Source organism: Melospiza georgiana, chromosome 6 (assembly GCF_028018845.1).
Source record: "Melospiza georgiana isolate bMelGeo1 chromosome 6, bMelGeo1.pri, whole genome shotgun sequence".
Taxonomy (NCBI): domain Eukaryota; kingdom Metazoa; phylum Chordata; class Aves; order Passeriformes; family Passerellidae; genus Melospiza; species Melospiza georgiana.
The window spans coordinates 52,774,391-52,783,798 of NC_080435.1; positions in this window are offsets into that span (position 1 = coordinate 52,774,391).

Below are 9,408 nucleotides of genomic sequence, written 5' to 3' on the forward strand. Positions count from 1 at the left end.
ATTAATTTCAGTTCCTTATATAGGATCAAGTCCAGATAGTGCTTCCTTTCTTCTAGAATAAGTCTATAAAATTACACAAAAAAATAAATTTCTTTTACTTATAGGTAAAATCTTAACAATGCTACCAAGAAAGGAAGGTCAGTAACAAAACTGCATTCGTTCAGATGAGAGTAGAATAACAACTACTCTCATTCTCTTGGGACTCTGTCTTGCAAACCTTTGTGCTGATGTTATTTATAGAAAAGATTATGAGAGACATCAGTTGCATTTACCACCTGTAGGGAGAGGATGCCAGTTTGGATATCCACAAACTGAACTGAAACTTTCCTTTGAACTCAGACTGATTTTGGTTCTCTTGAATTATTATGTTTTCTTGCAGTGCCAAATGCAAGAGATAGTGCAGGAGAAAATTAAAAACACAACCTGATTTTTTTAGATCTCCATCCTGTTCTCGTGGACCAGAGATTTGGCTGACTATCCAAGCATCTGGAAGCTCCATAAAAGCATCTTCAGAGGTTTTAAAGTCAGCTTTTTTACAAGATGGTTTCTAATGGGCTGTGAACCCTTCTATAAATACCAGCATCATCTGTGTGTACATCTGCGCACATAACAGTTGCACTGAATCTACCTAGAAACAGGTGTCATTGATCCAAACACAGTGATAGTTGTGTAATTTTTTTTCATTTGCAATAAGTCTCTGATTGGCAGTGTTCCCAAAGAATGATTTATTTTGCCTTCTAAAGAAATAAAAATTTTCTTTTGCTATAACTTTGGGCTTGAGTCCCTGATGGTTTTTTGAGAAAGGGGCAATAGTACTGGGAATTTTATTTAGAAAATGTACATATGCAATGAACAAAAATACTCTGTGCTAATGACAACCACTCTTATAAGAAGAATTTGAAGTACATGTGGCTGTTTCAGCACTCCCCATCTTTCATTCTATTTAAAAGTCCCTGGCAATATGTTCGTCCCCTGGACAGAGGGAGAGGACAGACATTATTTAGCGAAGGGGCGGTTATCTGATTTCACTGACATTTAGAGAACATCAGAATCACAACAAAGCTGGGGTGAGAAATCTTTTGGCAATTACTGCAGACATACAAATTCAGTGCCTAATACTGATGACACAGAACAGATTTCCCTGTTTGTGTTGTTGAAACTTCAAAACCAACTCAGAGCTGAGACTCTTTTTCATATATGCACATACCTGGAGAACAACTGTGACAAACTTAGCTGCAGCAAAAAGGGCACAAGTGTCCAGACTACAGACTTTATTTAAGGATATCTTGATTTTATTTATGAAGGGAAATTTTCTGGTTCTATCTTATCCCATCTTACTACTAACCAGCATGTAGGGTCTTTTACTTCTGTTCTGTTCTACAGGAAAATAAATATGATTTACAGCAATAAAATTTTGTTCTCTAACTAGTCAGGTGAGCAGAATTACATGCAGAAACCCCCAGAAAGGAGGATGCATGCAGATAAACTACATTCCTCTGTTACATTTGTGGATCTTCACTTGTAGCTGGTCACAGAAGTCTTCAGCCTTGACTCTCTCATCTTTTACTTAAGATTAGTTCAGTGCACCTTGTAAAGGGCCTAGTTTAAATATTCCTATTTGTTGCTGGAATTTGCATGAAATTAGAAACACCATTAACTGATGGCAAGATTAAAAAACAACATCCTGTGTCTTTTCCTGTGACCCAACCCATTTTACAGGATTGGCAGTTCAGCATTTTTGTTTTCAGGTCTGCCCTTGGTGGTATCAGGAACTCACATGTGTCAGAAAATGATACAAGGAGAAACAGCCACCAAGGTAAGCCCTAAGCAGTTCCATCACCTCCTGAGGAGATGCTGTGAGGACTGCAGGAGCTGGGAGAGGGGACTGAAGGGTAGTAATGTGGCACTCAGAATGCACTGAAGCAAGGGATTAAAGCTGATGGCCAGAAATTCCAGAGATAAAGAGTATTCCAGAGGAAGCTGAAAACCTTGTTCAGTCACCCTGATTTATACAATATATGAACTTTTAGGTGTACTTTCTGAAGGCTGAGCTCTTGCAAAACTGCAAGTCTTCTGTCATAAACTTATGTACTTGGTAATGTGGAGCTATCTGTGCCATCTGGCAGCTGTCAGCTTTCTCTATTCACTTCCCCCCTACTAATGCAAAACACAGAAACTGGACCTTTTACATCTTGCTATGTGAAAAAGTTTGGTGTCTAGAGGCTTTTTGAGGCCAAACCATTGCACTGTTCTGGTGCCTGCTATTTGGGCATCCATTGCAAACATTAATAATAATTTATCCTGGCTGGCAACAACCATATATATTCCTTCTTCCTCTAAAATTCCTTTACAGCAGTGTGTTTTCCAAGAACTTTGCATATGTCCTCTTAAACACCTGAAATTCACCTCGTACATTGCTTCAGAAGGATTTAAAAAACAGCTGGTGTTTATCTCATTGCTATCTCCATTTTTAGCTGCAGTTTGCTGACCTCCATCATTTTATCAAGGATCACATTCTTCTTTTTTTTCCTTTTCGCCAGAACACTTACAGCCATTCTCAAATCTTTTTTAGTCAGCACTGACACTTTGCTACAAGACACCTGTGAAATTATTAATGTGCTTGTTTTCCTTTTGTGTTGTGTCCTGTGAGGAGAGGCACTGGGTCAGGGAGGCCCTTCATGTGCAAGTGGAGAGGTTGTGCCTGGAGGGGACAGGAGGGCAAGGCAAGGCAGCAGACAGGAGGAGCTGCAGCAAATAGCCAGGAGCTTGCCCTGCAAACAGACTGCTGAGGAGGCAGTGAGAGACAGCAGCCAGACCTCCATGGGGAGAGAAAGACTGGAGTGGGCACTTTGGATTTGGAGTGGATGGGAACAGCTTGGAGAAAGGGTTGTGCCCCAAAGGAGATGGCGAGCAAAGGTCGTTTGGTTTAAAAATGCACTTAGTCTGTTCTGCAAGTAGATTTCTGTTTGTCAGAGTAATGGAACATTATAAACCTATGTTTTGCAGATTAGAGGTAATATTTTTCTCTTTTATTTGTTTGTTTTGTCATTGTGGGAGTGCAGATTATAAGGAAAGGAAGTCTAAACACGCTTGTCATCAAGCTGTGGTAGTTGTGGGGATGATCCTGCTCTGCAGTGATTTCTCTGGTGATATTGACAACTGCAGGCTGGATGTCAGCTACATAAAATGTTCAAGCACTTTCCTGAGGGTGGTGAGGCACTGGAACAGATTGCCCAGAGGAGCCCAGAATGTTCCACCCCTGGATGTGTTCGTGGCCAGGTTGAATGGGACTTTGAGCACCTGGTCTAGCAGAAGGTGTCTCTGCCCCTGGCAAAGGGTTTGGAACAAAATGATCTTTAAGGGCCATTCCAACCCAACCAATTCTACCATTCTATTTTTTTCACTAGATCAATAAAATAATAAAACAGTATGAGGAGCTGTGCAGAACAACATGCTCTGAATTGACATTTCAATTGACATTGCTGGGATCATCCCTGCCTAGAAAAGATGCTCTGGCTTTGCTCTCTAGAGGCTGCTGTAAAGTCAAAGGCTTATGATGTTCATAATGTAAATCAAAATCTCATGTATTTCACAGGCTGGCCTTACAGCACCTCTCTTTGCCCTGAGGTGCTCAGCTACCTGGAGAGACCAGCTAAATGCACAACTGAGCTCACTCTAATACCTGGCAGAAAAAAAAGGAATCTCACTGTAATTCTTCTCTGCAGCTACACATTTCAGATGAGAATAGTGTAGGGCAAACAATAGCAAACAAATCCCTGCTGCTTTTCAGCAGAAAGGTAAGATAGTGCATGAACCTTACTTTTGGGGAGTTTTGTGCCTTTAGATTGGAAGCAGTATTACTGAAGCACTCCAGAGTGGTGAGATTTTCTGTGTCAGGATGTCACAGTGCTGTGAGCATGCATCGTAGGCAATTGGTTGCCAATCCCCAAAACAGTGCCAACTTCAGAAATGAAAGATGTTGGTGGGGGTGCTGCTAACCACACATCTTAGGTTCCAAAAAAATAACATATTACCTGGGTGAAGTCCATCTGCTGAAGCTGTAAAATTCTGAGCTCTCAAAGGCCATAACAAACCTCACTGTGGAAACTTGATTCTCCGCTATTCAAAGAAATTTTCCCTGTTCAGCACCTTGCCAAACGTCTACAAAGTTCTGGCTTTACAAATTTCTCCTGAGCTCTTTCTTGGTTCCATTCCACTTTTATCCTACTCCTCCAAGGTCACCTCTACTTGTAGCATATCCCATTTTCCAATTTTTAAATTGATTTTTGAATAGCTGTCCTGTGACTGTTGCTTTTTAGTTGTAATGTAGCGTCATCTGTATTTCTGGACCAAGATCAGGGTCCCATTGTGACACAATGTGAGCAAACAGGGCAGGAGACAAATCACTGTCCCAAAATCATATAGCCATAACAGAGTAAAGGATAAGAAAAGGGGAAGATGAACCATGATAAGGTGGGTGAGATCTGGTTAACAGTTGTTGTGACTCACAAGTCTGAGCTGGATAATTGGAGCTGCTGTCTTGCACCCAGAGTCTGGAGGCACAACCCCAGCCCTGCCTGCTGACACGGTGTGGCAGGTTTGTAAGCATCCCCAGGGCTGGCTGCAGGCAGCATTGTTTGAACCAAGATTGTGAATATGTCAGCTCTGGTTCCAGGGCTCCTCTACAACACTCCTCTGTGATTGTTTCCTCAAAAGCAGAACTAAGAGAATTGAGCTCGATAGAAACTATTTTATTCCGTTTCATATGTTTGCAGCTCCTACCTCCCAAGAATCTGTTCAGCTTGCTAAAAAATGAAATTGCTACAGATGGATATTTCTTTCAATTACTGTAGAAACATGTAACAAAGCCTCTGGCATGCCAAGAACCAAGCATCAAAGCTCAAGAGCTTACATATTCTATTAAGTGGTTTAATATTGTAGAAAAGAACAGAAAAAATACAGTGTTTTGTCCCTTGTGGCCTTCTTTAGGAGACCTCAGGGAACCAAAAGGTTGCAGTTTTTCTGGTCTCCCTGCTCTAATATTAAAGCACTTAATAGAATATGTAAGCACTTGAGCTTTGATGCCTGGCTCTTGGCATGGCAAGTACAGTTCCTACTGGTTTGATGATTTGGGGTGGTCTGTGGGAGATTATTCCCCCTCCTGTTGAGATTCCACAGGAAGCACAGGACTGGTGCACAGACTCTTCCTTGTTGTCCTGGGTGTAGCTGCTACTTGCACTGCTACCCATATCCTCAAAAAACTTTTCACACAAAGGGAATAGTTGCAGCAAAGGTGAGAGGATGAGCTCACAGCTCCCATGCTACAAGATTTTCGATTGCTCAGACCCATTTGGGGCTGCAGACTGAGACACACACAGCACCAGGAATAGGAAAGAAGCTGAGCATTGTCATAGAACTGAGGTGTCCTGCAGCTCAGTAAACACAGATCATCTTATTTGTCACCATGGGCTGACCAAGAGGCTTTTTCATCACGTTCCCATCTACCAGCACTACACTCCTGTGCTAGCTGTGCATGCACTAGAACTGAAACAGCAAAAAAGTCACCCCAAAACCTTATTTTCACTTAATTTTCCAGGCACATATGATCCAAATTAGAACTGAGTAAGAGTAGGAAGTCCTGTTCCATGGGAAGTTGTTCCAGACTTCATTGGAAAAGATGAAATGCAAAAAAATTAGATTCATTTAGACAGTAAACTGTGTTTTGCAAATTACTTTGTTGGCTTGAAGGTCTGGTACACTGTGCTCAGTTAGCTCAGGACAGATCTCCAGCCATGCACCAGCCATGAGACTCCAGGTTGTGCCACAAGGTTCAGAAGTAATCTGGATATTTCCAACAGAAAGGAAACCTCTAACCTCTAATGAAGAATGAGCAGAAACCTGGATAGTAGGGCCAAACTGCACTTCAGCAGAGAAAATGATGTTGTGGTAAAGCACTTCTGATTAATACAGCAAAAAGATAAATAGAGCTGCAGCCCTTATGGGGAAATTGGCTTATAAGAAAATTAAATAAAATACCTTATTGGAATTAAGTATTGTGGAGCAGATTGAAGGTACCCAGGACAGGGGTGAGAAACAGGTTAATTTGGGTAAAAGAAATATTTAATTATCAGAATTTGAAACAGCTTCAAAAGTTCCTATTCAGATAACTTGAACTATTCTCACAGAAACATTTGTCTTACAGAAATCTCAGATAATTTTGACTGAAATTTGTTTTGCCTGTCTCTTATTTTTTCAACATGGTCTAAGAAGTTCTGATATGATTTCGATAGTGTATCTTTGATCCATCTCTCCTTTTAAATTTGGATCTTTCTCTCCCTCTTACTGTTTTTGTGTTGGTACAATTTCATGCATTTGGACACCTAACAAAGACACAAATTGGTCTGTGACCTGAAAATATGCCAAGATTTTCTAATTTTAGCAGCAGGAAAAAGGAACGAGTATTTCCTAAATTCTCTACTCCACCTCCATTAGCTCAACACTGGCCCAAATCACTCTCTCTTCAAATGTTTTGTGATTGCTATAATGAAATATTCTGGCTGTGTATTAGATGTGGAAACTGTTCTTAAGCCTTGTTTCTAATTTTAGAATGAGTATTATGAGGGATTTCTATTCCTTGCTCATTTAAAATCTGGTTTAAGAGCCACAGAAGAGGCTATTGAAGGAGATCACCAAAATGCTCAGCTGAGCTTTGGTAAACCTGCATTTCTCCCTTTAACATGAGGGGAATTCATTGTTTGCAAAGTTTCTTTCCTTCTTTCTCCTGTCTGCAGTTTCGGCAATTTCTTAGATTGAGGTTTTATTGGTTTGAAGGTTTTAGCTACATTATTGAGTATATCCAACAACAAACATTTAGAACTTCACACACCATTTCTAGAGCTCTTCAAAAGCTTGTTGACAAATTCTCATCTGTGCCAGAAAATCTGTATTAAAATCACAGATCAGAGATCACAGAATGGCTGAGGTTGGAAGGACCCTCTGGAGTTCATCTGGTTCAACCTCCCTGCTCAAGTAGGAATCCTATTAAACCATGTCCAAAGAGACTTTTAATACCTCCAAGATGGGAGAATCCTTAACTTCCTGTACCAGTGTGCAGCCATCCCACAGTAAAAATTGTTCTCTCTTTCTTATCTTGTCACTGGGCACCACAGAAAAGAGCTTGGCAGCATCTTCTCTGTACCATCCTTCAAGCATTTATATAGATTTATAAGATCCCCCTCAGACCTCCTCTTCTCCAGGCTGAACAGCCTTTCCTCATAACAGAGATGCTCTAAACTTTTAATCATCTTTGTGGGCCTTTCTTGACCTCTTTCCAGCATGTCCATGTCCCTCTTGTACTGAGGAACCCAGAACTGACACAGCACTCCAAGTGGGGCCTCACCAGTGCTGAGCAGAGGGATGTAGCCCCACATTTCTCTTCACAGAGAAAAGCAAGGCACAATACTTCTCAAGAATATTGCTATCTCATTTGCTGTGCCTGTGTTTGTGCAGAAGTAGAATGCAATATGGAGATTGTTTACCCAAAGTGATGGTGTTTTGTTTCCTGGGCCTATCAGGGCCAAGTGTGTGTGTGAGGCGGGTCTGTCAGCTGACAGTCATGAGATTCTGGGCTGTTGTGTGCAGAGTTGAGTGCTTGGCAGATTCAGTTTAGATGTAATGTATTATAGTGTAATATAGTATAGAATAACACAGTATAATAAGGTAATTAATTAGCCTTCTGATAAGATGGAGTCAGATGCATCATTTCCCCTCCTTTGTCAGGAGGCCCTGCAAATACTATAGAGGGGAAGGGTCACCTCCCTCAGCCTGGCACAGTAATGCAGCTCAGGATATTGTCAGCCTTTTCTGTGGCAAAGGCATGTTCAATTTAGTGTCCAGCAGGATGCTTGGTCCTTTTCACCTTATCCATGGGTGAGAGCTGTAGAAATAGAGCCTGTATCCCCAGGGCAGGGAAGATTTTTGTCCTCTTTCACAACCAGAGAGGTTGAGGTTGGCTCCCACCTGCTGCAGGATAACTAAGTTAATAGTATGCTGAATCCATGTGACTTTATCCTGCCCTCTGCAAGGGCTTGTTTTCTCAGGCCTACCAGCAGCTGCCATGGCTACAAGGCTGCAGAAACTGGCTCACATGATGTGGCAGAGAGGACACGGGGTGAGCTTCTGGGAACACAGGGCTATCTCAGAAGGTGTAGTGGCACAGTGGTGCTCAGTACTTGCATGAGGTGGTGGGCAGAAAAAGTCATAATTGCTCAGAAATTGGAAGATGAAGTCAGATAACACACAGGAATCTATTTTCATTTTCCTTGTAAATGAAGCAAGAAACCTCTGAAGCGAAGTTCCTAGTGCGGCAATGGATTTTTTTATCCCTGTAATTCTTCACACAAAGGTTAGCTACACAGTTAAAAGGACACTATAGCTTGTTTGCTTGCCACAATATATGTTTATATGGAGTCAAAGAAAGAGAGTCAAAGAAAGGAGTTTTGCAAAACGTGTCAGTTTGGTTTTTCAGCAAACTAACTAACACACAACTGATAAGCATAATAGCATCATATACAAATAATCTGCAATAAGAATTATCTATGTTGTAAAACAGGAACACAAAATAATAAGCTCTTACACTGGTGGCACCTTTTTTGCAAGTTTTAAATCTTATAAAGTAAATTATATTAATTATTTAAGACACAGGGTTTTGTATCTTTCAAGATAATTTAAAGTTCATCAGTGCTAAATACGATGATACTGTCGTAGAAGAATACTGGAAATGACACATTAAATAGAAAAGATATTCAGTATCTACACTGCTGAATGCATTGCATTTTAATAAACTTTCTAATTACTAAACTTTCTAATATTAAATTTCTAAGTACATATTTTAAAAAAGAAGAAAGTCTAGTGTGGTAAAGTGCTAGGGCTGGTTATGACTACAGACATCCATGTACACTAGTGCATTGTAACTACTGCTTCTGAATACTTTCAGCATAGTAATGAGTCTACATGGATGTTTTAAATCATAATTTTGCAGCTTTTATGTTTGCTTTACTTGCTTCTTAGACTTACTAAAACATTTTAATAAAGCTTTTCAATTCCAGATTATAGGACTTTCATGGAGAAGCCCTCAAAGCACTTCACAAATTCCATTCACAAAACCCTGTGGATAAAGATTATCCTCATTGTACAAGATCAGTAAATTAAGAAACAGAGTTTCCATAATCTGCTTAAAGTAACTGTGGAGTACAACTCTCAGTTCTTAATTTTATCCCTTGTTCTAATAATTTCCTTTTGTATCCCCATGTATTATTCCTAAAAATATGTTTCAAATGTCAAGTGATGTTAATTCATAAAATCCATAGAAGTGAGTTTGAAAGAAGAGCCCTGTGTAATATCTCTGTG